A 22,158-nucleotide genomic window follows, 5' to 3' on the forward strand; every position below is an offset into this window, starting at 1 on the left:
TTACATCATTTATAACCAGCTATATGTCATCTACATAAAGTATTATAAATATGTCTCAGCGCTCCCACTTAATTTCTTGCAAATGCAAGCCTCTTCATCGTTTCTGATGAAATCAAAAACTCTTTGACTATTTCATCTGGTGAAGATTCCAACTCCGTGATACTTACTTCATCCAATTGAAGTTTGTATACCTATTTAGTATTCTACGGACTAGCAAAACAATTGGTTGTATCTTGTATACACCTTTAATACACACATCTGATAAGTAATGTATTTTGCCATCCTACTAGCATATCTCATAAAAGAAATATGTAGTGATTACTAGAATAATCCACATAGACTATAAGCATTGCTACGGAAGATCTAATCTTATCATAGTCAACTCTTTGAACTTTGTCGTAAATAATTTTTCGACAAGTCTAGCTTCTTCAAGGATATTTCATCCAAGTCCATCAATTTTATAGATCTTTTTACTTTCAAAAAGTATTTATCTATCTTGGATTTCATGGCGTATAGCCATTTTAACGGAGTCAGGGCTCATCATAACTTCTTTGTTTGTAGTTGGTTTATCATTGTTCAAAATCAATCATTTGTCCATAAATCATTTATTTGATCACAAAGTAAACCATACCTACAAGGTTCAATATGTACTTCGATCTCCATGGCTAAAACACTTTGTAGTCATGGGAGCCATGATCGTCGTGGCCGCTTCCGGAACCAATTCCGATGCTGCGCTACTCTGATCATTATGCTCAGGTTCATAAACTTTATCAAGTTCTATTGTCCTCCCACTCAAAAATTTCGCTAGAAACAATTTCTTGGAAATAAGAAACATTGACAAACTCTTTTGTCTTTGTCTCCATAGTGGGAAGAATTCCCAATCAATTCTCTGGGATAACCAAAAAAGACATTCATCCGATTTTGGTTGTAAACTTATTTACTTATGGTATGCATACGAAAATTTAAGAAAGGACTATTAGGGTTCATACCCATGCCATAACTCGTATGGTGTCATTTCTACGGATCATGATGATGCTCTATTCAGTGTAAAAGCGGTAGTCTCTAAAGCATTATCCACAAAAAATATAATGGCTTTATTTTATTTTATCTCATCATTAATCCAACAAAGTTTGGATACATCTCTTGGATACTTCATCATCACTATGATACTCCAAGAAACGTGAGTTGTAGAACAATTTCATAACTCTCTTAGATGTTCGCTAAAACTCGTAATTCAAATATTTCCACCATGATCCAATCATAGATATTTGACTTTTCTATTACGATGATTTCCTACTTCATGCTGAAAATTATTTGAATCCATTCAAATGTTTCAAACTTCTTCCTTATCGAATATATCCATATATACTCAATTCATTGTTGAAAGTTTTCATGAAGTAGAAGAATCTCCCGCACACAACTATGTCCAGTGAACCACATACATCATCATGTATTTTTCCACTAAGTTAGTTGCCCGTTCAACTCTTGGCCTATGAACGGTATTTTAATCATTCTCTTTAGAAAAGATTTGCAAGCATCAAATGATTCAAAAATCAAATGACTCCAAAAATCCATTTACATGGAGTTTCTTCATGCGTTCCTTTCTAACATGACCTAAATGGCGGTTCCACAAATAAGTGGAATTCAAATCATTTGCCTTATGGTATTTTAGCGTCAGTGTTATGTATGTGTGTTTCACCATTAAGATTTATAATAACTTATCCATCATATATGGAGTAATGTCATAATTTAAACAACTCATTGTTTTCATTTGACCAGAGCAAAATAACAATTATTAAGTTCTTTATTATAAATTCTAAGGGCTAGATAGAATGCCAACGACGAACATAATAACACTTTATTTTGTTCCAGACGTGTATTCCAATCATATTCCTTGTCAGTCACTTAGGCCATTGTATTCTTGTATTGTGTTGTTTTGTATGACACTTCATACCAACCAATATGGTACTAATACCCAAGAATTTCATTGTGTGATCTAACTAGGAATACAACCATAACATGTATATCATTTATATACACCTGAGCTAGACTTTCTAGTCTTTTCATTCTGCCAATAATCTTTTGTAGTTTCTCTTTTAGCTTTCCTCATTATTCAGAAAAACACTTCAACATCAATACCTTCTAGGTTTGTTGGTCAAATACCAATAACCTTGAGGTTCTTACTTTGAAGTTGATCATCATATGACAAGTGTTCCGGATTTCACTATTAGTAACCTTGTAATATGATGAACAATTTCACTCATAATTTTATCCATTGTATCATGATGACTTTCTGAGACCATGTCTGTACATGCTTGGCTCATAAAGTTTAACCTTAGTATTCGCATGTGCAAATCTGGCTTGCACCCGTTGTATGCACACGTAGAATCTATAACACCCGATCATCACGTGATGCTTCAAAACGACGAGTCTTAGTAACGGTGCATACTAAGGACGATTACTTCATGGATATGCGAATATTGTTAGTGCCCCAATAGTTGGAGGATTGGGACGCCTTGCGTCTTCAACCTTCGTACATTCCCATAAAACTTATGAGTTTATGTAGTTTCACCAAATTATATTCTATCATCTTGTAATAAGGTCTTAGATATCACATATATCTCATACCTTGATTATTTCTGAAAACTAAATTTTCAGCTCCTTACTTTTCAAACAGATTTGAACTTCAAGTTTCACGGAGACAAGATGACTTTAGTTACTAATTGAAACCATAGCTCATTGAATCAACAATATGAGGTTTACTAAAAATTTGCAATAGGACTTAATTAATTCTTGATTCTTTAACAATACGGTACCAATCCGTAAAGTTTCTTATCAGATTTTAACAGTATTTCTATCTCAATTACAAGACTAGCGCATAGTAGTAAACGGATGACAATACTACAAAATTAATTCAAAATACTACTCAGACTATGTTTATAATAATTAGTTCATGTTTTAATCTAATTACGAATGAACTCCCACTTAATACAACATCCCTCATAGTTGTTAAGTGGTACACGATCCAAATCCACTACACCAAAACCGATCATCACGTGGGATGATGTAGCTTCAATGGTGAACATCAACATGTTGATCATATCATCCATATGACTCGTGTTCAACCTTTCGGTTTCCGTTGTCCCGAGGCCTTGTTTGTACATGCTAGGCTCGTCAAGCAAACCCAAGTATTCCGCGTGTGCAACATGGCTTACACCCGTTGTATATGAACGTTGAATCTATCACATCCGATCATCACGAGATGCTTTGAAAGACGAACTTTGGCAACGGTGCATACGAGGGGAGAACACTTTATTATCTTGATATTAATGTGAGGGATCATCTTATAATGCTACCGTCGCGTTCTAAGCAAAATAAGATGCATAAAGGATTAACATCACATGCAATTCATATGTGATATGATATGGCCCTTTTGTCTTTGCGCCTTTGATCTTCATCTCCAAAGCACGGACATGATCTCCATCATCAACGGGCATGATCTCCATCATCGTCGGTGTAGCGTCAAGGTTCATGGCGCCGTCTTCATGGTTGTTCACCTCATGTAGCAACTATTACAACTACTTTGAAAAACTACTCAACATGAAATTTAAAGACAACCATAAGGCTCCTGCCGGTTGCCACAATACAATAATGATCATCTCATACATATTCATCATCACATTATGGCCATATCACATCACCAAACCCTGCAAAAACAAGTTAGACGTCTCTAATTTGGTTTGCATATTTTACGTGGTTTAGGGTTTTCGAGAGAGATCTAATCTACCTACGAACATGAACCACAACGGTGATACTAATGTTGTCAATAGAAGAGTAAATTGAATCTTCACTATAGTAGGAGAGACAGACACCCGCAAAGCCTCTTATGCAATACAAGTTGCATGTCGAACGAGGAACAAGTCTCATGAACGCGGTCATGTAAAGTTAGTCCGGGCCGCTTCATCCCACTATGCCACAAAGATGCAAAGTACTCAAACTAAAGACAACAAGAGCATCACCGCCCACAAAACCATTGTGTTCTACTCGTGCAACCATCTATGCATAGACACGGCTCTGATACCACTGTAGGATAACGTTGCATAGAAAACAAAAAATTTCCTACCGCGAACACGCAATCCAAGCCAAGATGCAATCTAGAAGACGGTAGCAACGAGGGGGTATCGAGTCTCACCCTTGAAGAGATTCCAAAGCCTACAAGATGAGGCTCTTGTTGCTGCGGTAGACGTTCACTTGCCGCTTGCAAAAGCGCGTAGAAGATCTTGATCACGATCGCTCCGGCGCCACGAACGGGCAGCACCTCCGTACTCGGTCACACGTTCGGTTGTTGATGAAGACGACGTCCACCTCCCGTTCTAGCGGGCAGCGGAAGTAGTAGCTCCTCTTGAATCCGACAGCACGACGGCGTGGTGTCGGTGGTGGTGGAGAACTCCGGCGGAGCTTCGCTAAAGCTACGCGGGAGATATGGAGGAGAGGGGGGCAGCTAGGGTTTGGGATGGGGTGGCCGGCCACTTCAAGGGGGGCGGCCAGCTTGTGGTCTTGGGGTGGCCGGCCCCCTTCCTTGGCCCCTCATTATATAGGTGGAACCCCAAGTGTTGGACTCCAAGTCTTCGAATAAGACCCGAACCCAAAACCTTCCATAGAATAGGGAAACCTACCCAAGCTAGGACTCCCACTTGAGGTGGGAGTTCCACCTTCCATGGAGGGGGTGGCCGGCCCCCTATGGGGGAGTCCACTTGGGACTCCTCCCCCACTAGGGTTGGCCGGCCATGGTGGTGGAGTCCCACCGGGACTCCACCTTCCTTGGTGGTTTCTTCCGGACTTTTCTAGAACCTTCTAGAACCTTCCATAGAACCTTCCGCATCATTTTAATTCACATAAAATGACATCCTATATATGAATCTTATTCTCCGGACCATTCCGGAACTCCTCGTGATGTCCGGGATCTCATCCGGGACTCCGAACAAATATTCGAACTCCATTCTATATTCAAGTTCTACCATTTCAACATCCAACTTTAAGTGTGTCACCCTACGGTTCGTGAACTATGCGGACATGGTTGAGTACTCACTCCGACCAATAACCAATAGCGGGATCTGGAGATCCATAATGGCTCCCACATATTCAATGATGACTTTAGTGATCGAATGAACCATTCACATACGATACCAATTCCCTTTGTCACGCGATATTTTACTTGTCCGAGGTTTGATCTTTGGTATCACTCTATACCTTGTTCAAACTCGTCTCCTGACAAGTACTCTTTACTCGTACCGTGGTATGTGGTCTCTTATGAACTTATTCATATGCTTGCAAGACATTAGACGACATTTCACCGAGAGGGCCCAGAGTATATCTATCCGTCATCGGGATGGACAAATCCCACTGTTGATCCATATGCCTCAACTCATACTTTCCGGATACTTAATCCCACCTTTATAACCACCCATTTACGCAGTGGCGTTTGGTGTAATCAAAGTACCTTTCCGGTATAAGTGATTTACATGATCTCATGGTCATAAGGACTAGGTAACTATGTATCGAAAGCATATAGCAAATAACTTAATGACGAGATCTTATGCTACGCTTAATTGGGTGTGTCCATTACATCATTCATATAATGATATAACCTTGTTATTAATAACATCCAATGTTCATGATTATGAAACTAATCATCCATTAATCAACAAGCTAGTTAAGAGGCATACTAGGGACTTCTTTGTTTGTCTATATATCACACATGTACTAATGTTTCGGTTAATACAATTATAGCATGACATATAAACATTTATCATAAACATAGAGATATAAATAATAACCACTTTATTATTGCCTCTAGGGCATATCTCCTTCATTTGAAGCAACAATTATAATGTCACATATAGAACCACATCATGAGCTCTTGCACTTTTCACATCTCAAATGAATTAGAGGCTTCCACACCTTTGTAGTTTGTACTAATAGTTCGGATGAATTATTATCATATCATAGGATCATCAAGTTCAACCGGAAGAGTTTGGGAGGAGCCCTCAAACATTTTTAAGACTCGCTCATTGAAGCCGACCTAGTTCATAGCTGTTGTTTGAGCATCTACCTCAACTTGTACCCTCTCTATAATTTTTTTAGAGCACTTTGTTTATCTAATTATCATCATTCATAATTCTTTTGCTTCGAACAATCTTTCTTTTGCAATAAAACAGATGATTTTAGCATAGTATCAGAAAATATTCTCATATCCTATTAGTACTAGAGATCTCTTAGTACTATTAGTGTAGAAGACCCTAAAACTCTTCTCCACACGAGCGCAACTATCTCTATGTCCTTGTGCTGGAGTGCCAACGGAGGTGGGCTCACGCAACCACAATGACGTCTTCCCGATGATAGACACCACAACCTTAGTAGGGTGTCACTGCACTCAGCGCCGACTGACGGGCCGATGCTATAAGCAGAGATGCGGGGCCTCATCACTTGGATCCAGCAGTCGATTGACCTTCATCTTGTGCGAACACATGGGGCCACGTGCATCCTCAGAGGTGCGCGACTTCGAGCATGGCAAAGACTACGACGACCTCGCCGCGTCCACCTACGAGGTGGGCATCGAGGACAACGAGGGGGACGGGGAGTCTCCGTTTGAGGAAGTGGTGGTCAAGGAGGAGGTTCCATGGCGGCCTATGAGGTCAAGTTGGTCTGGGAGGGGCAAGATGATGTTTCCCGGCTCACTGCGATGGTGGCGGAGCACGACATGGCGTTGCCACCGTCTGCTGCAAGCCACGTGGGAAGGGAAGATGGTTGCACTACCGCCTCCACCGCAGCACATGCGATAAACGTACCCTGCGTGGCTGCAATAAGGGCTATGAGTAGGTGGTAGGTTGTCGACGTTGTTGCAGGGATTGCGCCAACCATAACTAGGGTTTAGTTTTCAGTTTTTTTTATTATATATGTAAGTTATCTTTGGATGCATGTAATCTTTCTAAAATTTCGCGTGGTTTTAGTTTTCATTTGAATTTAATTTATTTAATTTTTCGGTTAACGGTTGATAGGCCGCGTCTTGGGTGGTTGATGCTAAAATCCAATGTTTTACCTGTGTTGCCCGGTGAAGGCAACTTCTTGCCGGTGTTTTTAATTTTACGAGACATGTTTGTCGCGCGGTAAACGCTCGTTTCACCGTGGAACTTGCGAGCGAGGAGTGAGAAGCGTGTCAGGCGGACACGGACAAGATAGGATAGGCAGGAGGTAGATCGGCGCACGCAAAATTCACCCTAGGGTAGGGTACGGTGGATCGAAGGAAGCCGAAAGTTCAAATGGACGCGGACCCTCATCCCCATTACAGTATGTCAGAGCAGGCCTGCACACCCCACGTGTCCGTGCGTCCTCGTCCGCTTTTACCGAATCATCAAATCCGAATATCCACCCACTCCACTAGGACTCTACTCTGCAGCTCCGTGTAGTAACTTTTTTGAGTTTTGCGCGCGCACGCGACAAGCTAGAACGGGTTGCCTATGCCAGGCGTCCACGTGGAAGCGTGATTACCGCGGTTAAAAATTGGTCCAATCCAATCAGTGTTCGTTCCTGTTCGTTCCCTTGTGTCGCCCGCACCGCATGCACGTGGGGCGGGAAGCTCGTGGTTGGGCGTGGACCGGTCAAACGCCCTGATTACAGCGAAAAGCTGAGGGTGTAATGTGCAAAATTCCGTTCCCGTTCCGTTCCGTTCCTGATTAGTCAAATGAAGCATTGGCCAGGCAGCCGATGCAGCGCGGCTGTTTGGACCATCTTGTTCATATGATGATGCTGGTTCAATCGCAAATAATGAATCCAGACAGCGCCCGTGTTGGCGAGCCTGCGCCGGTGCGGGCCAGCACGGCGACACGGCCGCGAGCCCGCGAGGAGGGCCCACCACCTGCAATCCCATCCCGTCCGATCGAGTCCAGCGCCCACCTTCGTTCTCAATCACGTACGTCGCGGTGGCAGCTCGATTTGGCAAAGCGAAACCAGGGCGGTTTACCTTGTATATATGGTCTCTCCTCCTCCATCAGGTATGTATGCATGCATGATCCGCAGATTTGCGCCGATCGCGGCGCGTGTGTCGCGGACGAGGACTACCCTACCGGCCCGGCGCCGTGATCGAGGACGGAGGGAGGGCCGAGCTGCATGTGCGTCCATGTGCTGCCGCTGCCGCCCATCTCCACCTTGTCCCCCTCCCCGGCCTCAGATGCAATACGTACTGGGTGTGCGCCTGCGCGTATCTGTAGCTGTATCTACGGCTCACTCACTCAATAATAATACAGTGTCAGTCCTCACTCGCTCTCGCTGCATGATCCATCGACCGTATCCGTATAGTGCCGCGCCGTTGGATCGGTCACGTACGTAGCTGAGCTGCATGCAGGTACAGCTTGTTGATGGAGACGCTACGTCTTCTACGTAGCGCAGCTGCGCGCGCAGGAGAACTGTACATGCGCGCGGAAGGTGGAATGGAACTGATCTGATCGGATCACCACCGTGGACGTGGAGCCGGCCCAACGCCGGCCCGACCGGCTGGTGCTGGAATCGTTATCCGGAGGAGGAAGACCGGAGTCCATCACCAGATCAACCAGGTTAACCGGATGATTAGGTTCGCGTGCAGTGCAGGAACCGCCAATTAATGGCAGAGCGATCTGCGCCCCACTGCACGGATGGACGTTATTACTCGTGCATCACCCGGCAGGCTTGAGGGAGAAATTAATTTGGTCCGCTTGCACGTTCCATGGCGGGTGGTGGATGGTCCGATGGGGAATGTGCGCGCGCGCGCGCCCGCCCGGGAGACCGTGCTTGCCGGGGCCGGCCGTCGTCTCCGTTCGTGACCGTGCGCTCGTTTCCATCCCCAGGCGCTTCCTTCGGATGCACGCACGGCTGTCCCGACTCCCCATCCACCGGGGTTCTAGACGCCTCCCTAGAGATAGAAAACACCGTCGGGCTGCGCGGCGAGGCGTCTCGTGTTCCACGGATCCATGGCTCCGTTTCACTTCTCTCAAGGTCCGTCGCCCGGTCGCCGTGTTTTGCTTGCCTCTGGGCCGCATGTGCAATGTGCGGCAAGCAGCCACGTCTCCGACGCAGATGAAGCCCACATGCGCATGCACGGCTGCATGCTCATGACCCGCTAACAGCGTTCTTCTTGTTTGAAAATGATCTGGCTCACTCGAGTACAGCCACTTGTAGGATTACAAAAAGTTGGCCATTTTTTCTAGGGCGAAACGGTGGGCCATTGATACAAAGGATTTAAGAATAAGGCCATACAGGAAGATTAGAGGCCCTCTTCGTAAACCCAACTAGGCCTGATAAAGAAGACAAGCAGGTACTCACTTGCCATACACGCTTGGTGGGCCGTTCAGAAAAAAAACATTGCACTGAATGCTCCCTCCAATGGGCCAGCAAAAACAAACGGAGACCTTGTCTTTATGGTAACCTAACAATAGGCTAACATAAATAATCAATTTATCAGAAAATAAGTTTAATTCAAAGATTTTCCTATCAACACTTATATCAATAGTTTTTTTTTGCGGGTAAAACTAGATCTTATTAAGTAGTTGGGGCTACATTCAGGTCAGGTTCCATTTTCTGAAGAAGACATTCAGGTCCTGACCCGAACCATACAAGACTCTTACGCTCTATCCTTGCATAATTTGCAAGACAATGACCTGCCCTAACCTGTTGACGATCTACTTTTACAAAGGAGCAAATTCTATCTTGCCTTACTAATTCCTTAATCTCAGTAATAATATGCATGTAGATGGACCGGTCCTGTGCTGTTTCACGAACGGGTGCAACAAAAAGGGAACAGTCCGTCTCAACTAGAATATGTAGCTGGCTTTGTTGAATAGCAAGATCAAGACCTTCTAAGCAAGCTCATAATTCTGCCTCCATAGCTTCAACACACGATGGTAGAAAATGACACGCTGAAAATATAATGTGTCCAACTTCATCCCGAAGGACCATACCCGAACCTCCATTGCCATCTACTTCCTTGAAGGATCCATCAATAGTGAGTGTGACCCAGCCAGCCGGCGGCCGGCGCCAGGATTTATCAGGCGGTAATTTAGCTTGACTTGCAGCTCGTACATCTGAAGCATCAATCATAGGTTGCTTGCCGTGTAGGATCTGATCTGTTGGGGTCGTTTTAATATTCTGCAATAGCTTTAGATAACCACAAAGGAAACTCGCCGATCCCTCTACTGTAGGAAGAGGCTTATCATGAGTAGCCTCGTTTCTAGCATGCCAAACCCTCCAGGTAAGTAGCAAAAATTTATCGATCATTCCAACCGGGATCGCAAGGATGACCGATCAAAACCACAACATTGGAGAGACCTGGAGATCCACATCCAATGGTAGCTGCCAAATACGACGCATAGCAGTCCATAACCGGCGAGCATGAGGATATTTAGAGAGAGCGTGTGCCATATCCTCAGTTTCCGCTCCACATATCTTGCACATACCAGTCACCTTCATACCTCGCCGAAGCTTATTATCCTCTGTCGCTAGCGCATTGGATGTCTCCTTCCAAGCGAAAGTTTTCACTTTGGGTGGTACAGACGATTTCCAAATCCGTGTCCAAGAGGGGCAGTCTCCATCCGGCCTAGTGCTAGAAGCACAGAAATCATACTGTGCTGGTACCTCAGTCAACGCCAGTTTATAGGCACTACGTACCGTGAAGATACCACTCTTCTCTGGCATCCAAGCCAATAAGTCTGTCTCTCCTCTCTTCGATGGCTTGATTTTCAAAATCTCCGCAGCTTCAAAAGGGTGAAAATGTCGTGCACTAGCTGTTCCTTCCAGGACCCATTTGCATCAATCAATTCTGACACACGCCGAATTCTTCTATTACGTCTCGGTGTAAGTGTTTTTCCATATGTGTTTCTCGGAATCCAGCTATCCCTCCAAATTCTGATATTAGCACCATTGCGCACGCGCCATATGAGACCCTTCTTCAGAAGTTCTAGGCCGTGCGCGATTGCCATCCAAGTCGACGATGGAGATCCTGTGAAAACGGTGTCAATAAGATCACCATGAGGGTAGTAACGAGATGCCTTCAATACTCACGCACATAGACTGTCGGGGAAGGCGATCAGTCGCCAAGCTTGGCGTGCCAAGAGGGCTTGATTAAAGAGCCGCATATCGCGAAAACTCAAACCTCCTTGCATTTTGTGACGCATCAACTTATTCCAACTCACCCAATGAGTTTTGCGCTTTCCTTTCTCTACTCCCCACCAATAATCTCGTATGATTTTCATGAGACCATCCAATACCGAGACCGGAAGCTTGAAAACACCCATCACATAGGTTGGGATCGCCTGGGAAGCGGCTTTGATAAGAACCTCCCGAGCACTTTGTGCTAATAAGCCATCACCCCATTCAATTAGATGCTTGCTTAGGCGAGATTGTAGATTCTCAAATCTCCCTTTGTGCATGCGTCCATCAGGAGTCGGCAGACCAAGGTATGTGGCTTCAAAAATCGCTTGTTGCACTTGCAAAAGCATACATATCTCCTCTGCGATCACCTGGGTGCAAGAGGTGCTGAAAGTGATAGAGCACTTAGACGGGTTAATGAGCTGACCCGTACCAGAAGCATAAATATCAATGGCATGCTTTATCCGAGTAGCCTCCGCCACTGAAGCGCGGAAAAACAATAAGGTATCATCCGCAAATAGTAGATGTGAAATGTCGGGTGCTCCACGGCATACTTTTAGTGGGGTTACACCATTGGACTCCACTTCCTTCCTCAACAAAGAAGATAAACCATCAGCAACAAACAAGAATAGAAAGGGAGAGAGAGGGTCCCCCTGTCGTAGTCCTCGCGTAGGAGAAAATGCTTCCAATAGGGTTCCATTGAATTTTACTGAATATCTCACCGTGGTAACACAAGCCATTATCCACTGTACCCACCGGTGACAAAACCCCATTTTATGCATTGTTGTCTCCAAGAAAGACCAGTCAACTCTGTCATATGCTTTGGATAGATCTAGTTTATAAGCACAAAAGGAAGAATTTGGAGAAGCACCATGCTCCATATAATGTAGACATTCAAAGGCCAGAAGTGCATTATCTGTAATCATCCTCCCAGGAACAAAAGCGCTTTGATTTTCTGAAATAATATCTCCCAGTAAGGGCCTCATCCTATTGACCATGCACTTGGAGACCACTTTATAAAGAACATTGCATAGACCAATAGGTCTATAATCTTTCAGGTCAACTGGATTATCAATTTTGGGGATCAACACAATTGAAGTGTCATTAGTACCTTCTAGCATAACTCCCGTAGCAAAGAATTCCTTTACTGCTCTGATAACATCTGCTCTCAGGAGCTCCCAGTTCCGCTGATAAAAACGAGCTGGAAAACCGTCAGGCCCTGGGGCTTTAATAGGGCCAATCTGAAAGAGGGCATCTGAAATCTCCTCATCCGTAAAATCCCTACAAAGATTATTATTCATCTCCACCGAAATTTGTTCAGTGGTAAGAGAGGTAATAGCATCACAATTCAAAGACGGATCGCGTGTGTACAATGATTTGAAGTATGATACTGACATACGTCCCATCTCCGAGGGCACTGTTTTAATTGCCCCATCTACATCACGTAACTTGGTGATTTTGTTCTTCCTTGCACGCCACACAACTTTATGGTGAAAGTATTTAGTGTTCCGATCACCCTCTTTTAGCCAATCAATACGCGAGCATTGCAACCAAAGCATCTCCTCCCTGTATAGAACTTCATTCATCAAATCAGTAGTCTCCCTTATCTCCACATGAGAAGCATTGGACTCATGCAAAAGCTTCATTTTTCCACGTAACCTATTCAGCTCTCGTGTTACATTGCCAAATTTCCGTTTACCCCAAGAATGAAGCTTGCGCATGACAACATGGAGACCAACTGAGATAGAGCCAAGGTCGGCATGTTGTCCTGTTCAGAGTCGGGTCTCTTTCCCAAAATATTTCATACTGCATGCACCGGCCTTTGCAGGGCTGGTCTCACCTCTTTCTCAAGTTTAACCAATAGAGGACTGTGGTCAGAACATGGAGAAACCAAATGAACCACCTCAGTTTCAGAGTAAATGTCCCTCCAGCTGTTATCAGCTACAGCACGATCTAGGCGTACACGAATGTTTCTACTCCCAGCTCTTTTGTTATCATAGGTGAATGGGAGCCCGGAGAAGCCTAAGTCATTGAGTTCACATAACTGAAGACAATCACGGAACGCCGCCATCTGCGCCTCGGCACGCAGGTTCGCTGAAAAGTGCTCGTACTGCCATTGGACCTCGTTAAAATCTCCAACGACCAACCATGGCAGCGTCGAGGAGGCTCGTAGTGCTGTCAAATGAGACCACATGCGGTGACGATTTTCCACCCGAGGTTCTCCGTAGACAAAAGTAACATGTACAAGAGGATCTCCAGGGGCTAAACGAATATGAGCATCAATAAATCTTCCGCTTAGTTCTTTAACATCAACAAACATGCTCTCATGCCAAAAGAGTGCCAAACCTCCACTTAGACCATCACTGTCAACACACTCAAACCCTTGCAGACCAAGACGCCCACGGAGACGACGCATACGATCACTTTTTTGTCGAGTCTCACAGAGAAAAACTAACTGAGAATTGTGTTTCCTAAGAACAACAAAAAGATCACAAACTGTCGCGGCATTCCCGGCACCGCGACAATTCCAAATTAACCAATTCATTGATCCTGGCGGGATCGTGCGGATCCTCCAGGACAATCTGTTCTTCACGACCTGGCCAAACAGAGCCAACCGATCTGGAAGCAAGAAAGGTGATCTCCAACCTTGCTGCAGATCACACCACCAAGCACACGGACAAAAACAGGGTTGCATATCACGCCTCAATCACAAGAACCAAAACAAACTGCAGATCATTTTTGCCCGGCAAACTGAACGGTACAGAAACTCGCCGCCGGACGACGTCCGAGGGGAGGAAGGGAACCCTCAGCGGGGACTGAAAGCCAGCGGATCCTTGCACGGCACCGGAGAAGGCTGCCGCCGCCGACGGCGGCGGTCGAGACTCGAGACCTAGGGCGCCCCCGTTATCGCCATAGCGTAAAAAAACGCTTCATACAGTTTTCGACCTACACTTACATCAATAGTTAGGTGTACATGTCGTTAGCCGTGAATATTTCTCAATCTTCTGAGAGAAAAGAAACGTGCTTCAACTTGACAAACAATATTAAAACCATGGCCGCTTTTCAGAAATCAACAATGCACAACGAATTGGACATATAGGTTGGGAGACCTCCATCAGATAATACTAAACCAATTTTTACAATTTCTCGATAAACAACATGTGTACACCGTCTAAGACACAAAAGCACATAAAATAATTTTTAAGGACAATGAAAATACTCAAAGATCTACAACTTAGATTGGTGGGGAACAACATGAGTAATGAGATCAACAACTTTTTGAATAAAGAAAGACCTGCAAGCGAAATTATTACACATGTAATTTCAACTTGACAAACTAATTTTTAGGCTCCACACACGTTGAAGTCACCCTTGCACACACATTTTTTTTTGAAAAAAACACGGTTAGTTGTGCAAAACCTAGATTTGATATTTGAGCCAGTGGCACATCCACTGAACGGATCAACACTAACCTACATACACGAGAAAATTAAAGCGGGGACAATAGCCAAGACGATACAATCAGTACTGCATGGTATTGGCTACCTAGAAAACAATTGGGTAATTTGTAAGTAAGCACTTATAGGGAAGATAAAGAAGACCTTTCAAATGAGTGCTCCACATGATTGCTAAGCACCGTTGATGGTATGCTCCATCTTATCGCAGATCTTGATAGGGCGATGCGTATGCTCAACTGCTCTTGAGCCTTTTGGGAATCTAGATTGGTAGATGGACACGTTGTGGTCTGATGCTTTGGAAAAGCGGAGGGGGTGGAGAAGGCCAAATAAGGAGATGGGGAAATGTGTCTAGGGGTGGGAGGGGAGGCCATGTAGACTATCCCTGCTAGGGAGAGGAGGGGACAAACAATTTGATGGATACGATCCTTAGCCAAGAAAACGAGGTTGACATATATTCATGGGAATACAACAAAAAGTAGTTAGTGGGAGGCTACTATTTAGGGTTGGGGAGACCGGCTCAATATGTAAAACCAAATAAGAGTAAAGAAGACAAGACTGAAACATACTAGATAACCAATCACGAATCAAGAAAATATGGACATATTTACACTTAATTATATAAAGCTTGAGACAATACTATCGTCATGGCTTAAGAATATATTGTTTGATTTATCTTTCAAAATTGCATCTGATATAACTCATTTCTAACAAACACTTTGCCCTGTCTGATAAATTCGCCATCTGTTCTCAGATTCAGCTATTACCACCTATGCTAATTAGGAAATCAAGTCTAAATGAAAAGGACACATACACTGCAACAATTTAATCTAGAGGTGCCAATATTGAACTCTTGACTTTCTCCTATGTTTTTTCCCAACCATGAAACAAATACGAAAATTAACCTAGTAGATAAGGTTCTGTTTGGTCTACTTTCAAGCACAGAGGTTTGGAAAAATTGGGGAGGTTAATTGATGAATAAATTAACAGCCGATTAAACTAGAGGTGAGTTTAATTATAACTTCTGATCAGATGGGGTTGCCTACTGACGTAATTGTTAGATTATTTGTTAAACCATTGAAAGTGTTGGGAAGTGAACTGCTAGATAAATAAACACCATTTTGTGAGTTTTCCAACCAAAATTTGAATTCAAAATAGCGCGTGTGATTAAAAGTTACCTTCTCCCTCCGATACCTACAATTAGCACACGAGTGAATCCAATAAAAAAAATCATGTGAATAACTTCAATTGTCTCAGAAAGCCATTTGTTTTCAAAACACCTTTGTTTCATGTTTTCCAGATACCCCAGAAAATGAGTGTTGATTTGTTGCCACCGGTTGGCAATGCCCCCCATCCGGCTGTCGTCCGATGGTATGCTTGAGATTCGGTCTGCAATAACAGTGATCAATCATGATGCGGCTAAACATCGGTAGATCTGATACAAAACTGAATTATGTCCTAATTATACGTTGGTACGTCCTGACACGAGCAGAGACGTTCATCGACCTATTCTATCCTCTCACCATTTGATGTCAGGCCGTGCATGTGCCTCTGTTCCCAGGCATGCATGCATGCATGGCGCGCTGCCCAGTTTCCGTCGATTTTGACAAAACTGACCTATTTCTGGTAACAACGCACAAAATAACCTGTCCCAGAAAAGATTTCACGATTTGACCCTTTTTCTTGGCGCCGCACCGGACGGAGCCAAGCTCCACACCATAACGCCACGGGTGAAGGCGCCATGGTCGCACGACGCCGCGGCTGGTGGCGCTATGCCCCCCGACTTAAAACAACGCGACCAGCCCCTCTCGTACCCCTTCGTCCAGAGACAGAGACGCGGGCTGAAGCAGTGGTTCGTCTCTCTCTCACTTCCCCACCTAAGTTCTCCATCAAATCTCTCAGATCTGTGGCGTTTCTTGGTGGATTTCGACTCCCTTTAGGCCCAAGAGGTAATCTCTCCTATTCTCCCCCTTTTGGTCCAATTAATTTCGTGGATTTGGTGTTTTTTTTCTCAAGTAATGAAACCCTAGATCTTGCATAATGAAACTCTGGCCACTGGTTCTTGGTTTGATGACTATGAAACATTAGGTGTTCAAATTGGTGCTTAGGGTTAGGGTTATGAAAGATCTTGATGCATTTGGATTGTTGTCATTGTTTTAGATGGCAAGAATTGTGAATGTTCATCATATGGACAAAGCGGCTTTTTTGAAAGGGAATGCCGAGTGTGTTGACCCAAAGGAGGTAGTTATGGTATTCACCACTAGTCCTACCTACTCCGAGGTTGTTGAAAGAATTCGATTCGATTTGAAGTGGATGGAGCCAAGTGATGCATGTGAATTGATTGGAAGGTATAATGCCGGGTTTGGACATCACAATCGGTTGAAGATAATGCCCATTGACTCGGAGTTGAATTGGAGTGCATACAAGGAGATTGTGGAGGGTTCCCAAGATAAGTCTCTCGAGTTATTTGCCACAAGGAAGTTTGTTGCTCGGTTGAGCATCGACTTGAACCGGCATGCTTCCCCATGTGCTCGCGATGAGCCGTCTGAGCATCGTAGTGCCGATGTGTACGACACTCGAATGAGCCAACCTCCAACGAGCCAACCTCCAATGAGCCCGATTCGTAATGACCAATATGAAGAGGAGGAAACGGAGGGTGGTGACTACGAGGGCGATGAAGCGGAGCATGGGCTCCGTGAGAATGAAGTCGGTGACGTGGAGGCAAATTGCATAGAGGAGGAGATGGACCATGACCTCCCTTATTTGCGATCTCATGCATCAGACTCGGAGGATGAAGGGCCCGACGAAGATGTTGATGAGGATGGGCTAACGGTTAAAGAAGCCGCAGCTCACAAGAAGGTGGTGGGCCGTGCTCATCGCCCATCATTGTTCCGAGATCTTAGCCTTGCGAATAAGGCTATAGTTGATGGTGGTATTAGTAGAGTGCTTGAACCAAGGGTATCCGCTAAAAAGGATAGGAAACCCAAAAAGTATGGGATTAATCCCGGAGTGAAATTTCAAAGCTTGTTGGAATTTCAAATGTGGATCAAGGACTACGCGGTTAAGTACCATCGATCGTACAAGGTGGTTCACTCGGATGCTAAGGTGCGCTACACAGTCAAGTGTGAGGACAAAGGATGTTCGTGGGTTGTGCGTGCAAGACCATTCAGAGGAGGGCCACAATGGAGCATTGTAACTTGGAGCGCCATGCCGCATAGCGCCCGTACCGACGGCGCCATGCTTTGGAGCATGGCTCCGCGAGCCATGGCGCCGTGCTTTGGAGCTTGGCTCCGCCCTGGATGGAGCCAAGGTCCTTGGAAATTTTTTCAGCCGCGAACTCACCATCACATGCAGGAACCGACGGCGCCATGCGGCGACTGACGGCGCCAAGCTTGCTTAACGCCCCTGCATACGGCGCCATGCCGCATAGCGCCCGTACCGACGGCGCCATGCTTTGGAGCATGGCTCCGCGATCCATGGCGCCATGCTTTGGAGCTTGGCTCTGCGAGCCATGGAGCCATGGTCTGTTTCCTTTGTAAGACAGCAAGGTCAGTGTAACCAGTACTTTGACAGCAAAAAACAAGAGTTCAACTTGACAGAAATTATAACATGACATGATTTGGAACATGACAATGGATACACAAGTTTAACAAGACACATAATTGATCAACAAGAGTTCAACTAGACACACAAGTTCAACAAGAGGTCAACTGGACACACAAGTTCAACAAGAGGCACAATTGATCAGTCCCTCCCCTTCCCTCTTTTGGCCGAAGGGCGGTCCGCGTTCGCCTTCATACGGTACTCGTTCTTCCTCCTCCTTCTAGGACCGTCGTCATCCTCGCCCTCATGCGCCTTGCGTGCACGCTCCGCCTTCCGTGCCCGCTCCTCCTCAAGTGCCTTCTTCTTGTTCCATTCATCCGGAGTGTATGGCTCTCTCGGTTTATGCCGCTTCAACCGTTGACTAGGAGCCGGTGCATCAAGAAGTTGGGACATGCCAATCTCATCGTGTTGTTTTGCACCAAGTTCTTCCTACACAACATAAAGGCAAGTCATCATGTTAAGCCTCAACTATAGTGCACATAAGCCACAAGCAAAAAGGAGTGTCAATACCTCTTCCTCGCCCTCATCCTCACCCTCATCATCCTCTCCATCACCTCCACCCTCATCCTCATCCTCATCCCCACCCTCATCCTCATCCTCATCCCCACCCTCATCATCCTCGCCATCACCATCGACCTCATCGTCACCGCCGCCCTCATCCTCATCCTCATCCTCATAGCTTGAAGTGGGAGTTGGCCTCGTCGGTGAGGCGACCTCGATGGTACGGCAACCAAGCAAAGCACATAAGCCACGGGCCCAATTCTTCGTGCGCTGTGATTGGAGGGTTGTAATGTTAGAACATTTGGAGAAACATGCATGCATGGAAACAAAATTATCTCACTCGTACCTCAGCGAAAACTCGAAGGGTGGACTCGGTCCCGGATTGCAATGCTAACTCAGCATCGCTCAATACTCTAGATACCTCCTCACGCTACCAAAATAATCAAGTTATCATGCTTCCTCTCTTCACCATAAGAAGTACAAATGCATTAAATACTTACCACAAATCGGAGTTCACGTGTGGGGTCAGGGTTTCTACCCTCTCTTGTGCGTCTGTTATAATCCAACTTGGCCATGTCCTCATCATCCGGATATGTTCCGTCTCCTACGTCCTCGGGTGCAAAAGCCGGCGGCTTTATGTACAAACGAGACACACTACCTAGCCAGAAAAGATACCGGCTGAATGCTTCGCTATCGAATGGTTGCATAGGAACCGGAACAGTTTTGGGGTCCTCAATCCTCCTGATGATGGCCTTGAACTTGTTGATGTAGTGCCTGTGACGGATGGGCCAATTCTTCTCCTTCTTCTGCCTTATTTTGTCCAACCTGAAAGTTATAATTCATAGTCAGCAGTATATTCAGCAGTATATTCAGTAGGTCATGAATATGTTATGTATGAAGGACTCACGCCCGTGCAACTCTATTCTAGTGTCCTTCCATGGCGGCGGGGTCTCTTGGAACAAACCAAACTGTCTCATCACCCGATCTGGTAGATGGTACTCAACTGCATAAAAGCATATCAACGGACAAGTCATCCGCCAAAGATGTGCTTCTTCTAGACACTTTGGGTTCAACCTAAACAATATATGTCGAGCAATACTCCCGGGCTCTCCATAGGGCTCCCATGTCACCTATGCGTAATACAAGCCTCAGGTTGGTTGAGCCATGTGGTGGAAAGCAAATTGAAATAAAGACCAATCAAGTTATTACCTTCTCCGGGGTAAGAGCGTCGAGTTGGCTGATGTACCTCATGTAGCATTCCTTAGATTCACCATGGAAAGGTTCAGTATTGTCCCATATGTACGCCGCGGTAGGAAAACGTAAAGGGTCTCTATGATCATTCCAATCATTCCGGCGCATCTCAATGGGACGGCCAACTGGCAAGCGCAACCACGACCATATGGACAATAGAAGCATACAACCACCAATACTTGCTCCTTTTCCTGTTTTGCAACACGCGTCGTCCAACTGCACATTCAAAAACAATATGTATATAGCGAATAAAGACAACAATCCAGGATACAAGTAATGAACAATGTAGCGAAGAAAGACAACAATCCAGGTGGTACAAGTTATTACCTGTCGGTACAAGTAAGCGAGTGCCGCTGTTCCCCCACTGAGATTATGTTCCCAACCCGCAAATAGCTGGAGCCACATGAAGGAGGCATTCGATCCAGTGCCGTCTGAGAAAAGAACCCTACTCACAACATACCACAAGTACGCCCGAGCATACATCTCAACCACCTCGTCCTCGGTGCCCTCAGGGCACTTCTTGAAGTTCCTTTGGATCCAAGAATAAGGAGCACCAGCAGACATCTTCTCCCTCGTCGGCGCGTTCCCAATGAGATCCCTCATCGCTTCACGCCATCCATCAGAAGATGTGTTACGACACACAGGCTCCCCTTTGATAGGAAGTGCCAAGATCATGGAAACATCTTGCAGAGTCACTGTCATCTCCCCACAAGGCAAGTGGAAACTATGTGTCTCCGGTCTCCATCGATCAACTAGTGCCGTGATCGCGCATGGGTTCATATGCGGCGTCGACCGGGACACAAGGTGCACGAAAGGGAGAAGTCCGGTCTTCTTGATATATTGTGTGTATCGCTCGTCATATGGCATCTTCTTGCCATGGACCTCATGGCACCTCAAGTGCAACCATTTCAAAACCTCCCCTTTCTCCGCCATAATCCTTTCGCGGTGCCATTTGTCATAATGGTCATCTAGGATAGATTCCGGTTCCATCCTACATATGTGAGCAAATATAAACAAGTTACTACATATTATAAGAAAAAACCGGTATAACTATTTCATAACAATAAGAACACATTGAGAATAAGAACAATTATATTTCCATCCTACATATGTGAACAATTCTATTTCATTGCTAATACAAATATTTGAGGGAAACATGGTAGGCAAGATTTATAATCCAACATTACCAACCTAACAATACCTCACAGATCTACTAACCCCTAACTACAGAAATAACCACAAGGTTGTCACACATGTCAAGCCATGAAATCTCGGAGGAAAATCGATGGAAAATCTACTTAATTTGGGGATGAACTAGGGTTACCCAAAACCGGCCAAACCTTGCCTTAAACCAAAAATTCGGAGGAAAATCGATGGGGAATACCTTCAGATTTCGGAGGGGAAGTAGATCCACCAAAGAGAGAGAAGGATTGGAGGCTTTAGAGTAGGGATTTGAGGGATGGGGAGAGAGGAGGGTGCGGCGGCGCCATGCTTCAGCGCGTCTCTGTCTCTGGAACGAAGGACGAAGGGGTACGAGAGGGGCTGGTCGCGTTGTTTTAAGTCGGGGGGCATAGCGCCACCAGCCGCGGCGTCGTGCACGCATGACGCCATTAGGCGCGGCGTCGTGCGACCATGGCGCCTTCACCCGTGGCGTTATGGTATGGAGCTTGGCTCCGTCCGGTGCGACGCCAAGAAAAAGGGTCAAATCGTGAAATCTTTTCTGGGACAGGTTATTTTGTGCGTTGTTACCAGAAATAGGTCAGTTTTGTCAAAATCGACCCAGTTTCCTGGTTGGACCGATGCTGAGCACGGGGGTGCAAGTTGCGCTCAAGAAATCGTGTAAGACCATGAATATTAACCTACCAAACTTGCTACTAGCCTAAACCAACATAGAGACCGTACTATGACCTTGAAAAAAAATGGTTACATCGTGTCAGACAACTAACAAGCACCTGGTTTCCTGCTACTATGTGAAGTTTCTCTACTCTTTAGAATATTAATGCTGGCAGGTGGCAGTTGGAACACTTCAATTAGACACCCGTCGACTGCAGCCACTTATATACTCTTTGTGCGCGTCGACGTGACGCTACTTTGCACCAAAATTTGATAACTTAAGTTGTGGAGTGCCAGAGATTCGTGAAGTGATCTTGTGCAATGCCACGCATATCGACAT

This window comes from Lolium perenne, chromosome 2 (genome assembly GCF_019359855.2).
Source record: "Lolium perenne isolate Kyuss_39 chromosome 2, Kyuss_2.0, whole genome shotgun sequence".
Taxonomy (NCBI): Eukaryota; Viridiplantae; Streptophyta; class Magnoliopsida; order Poales; family Poaceae; genus Lolium; species Lolium perenne.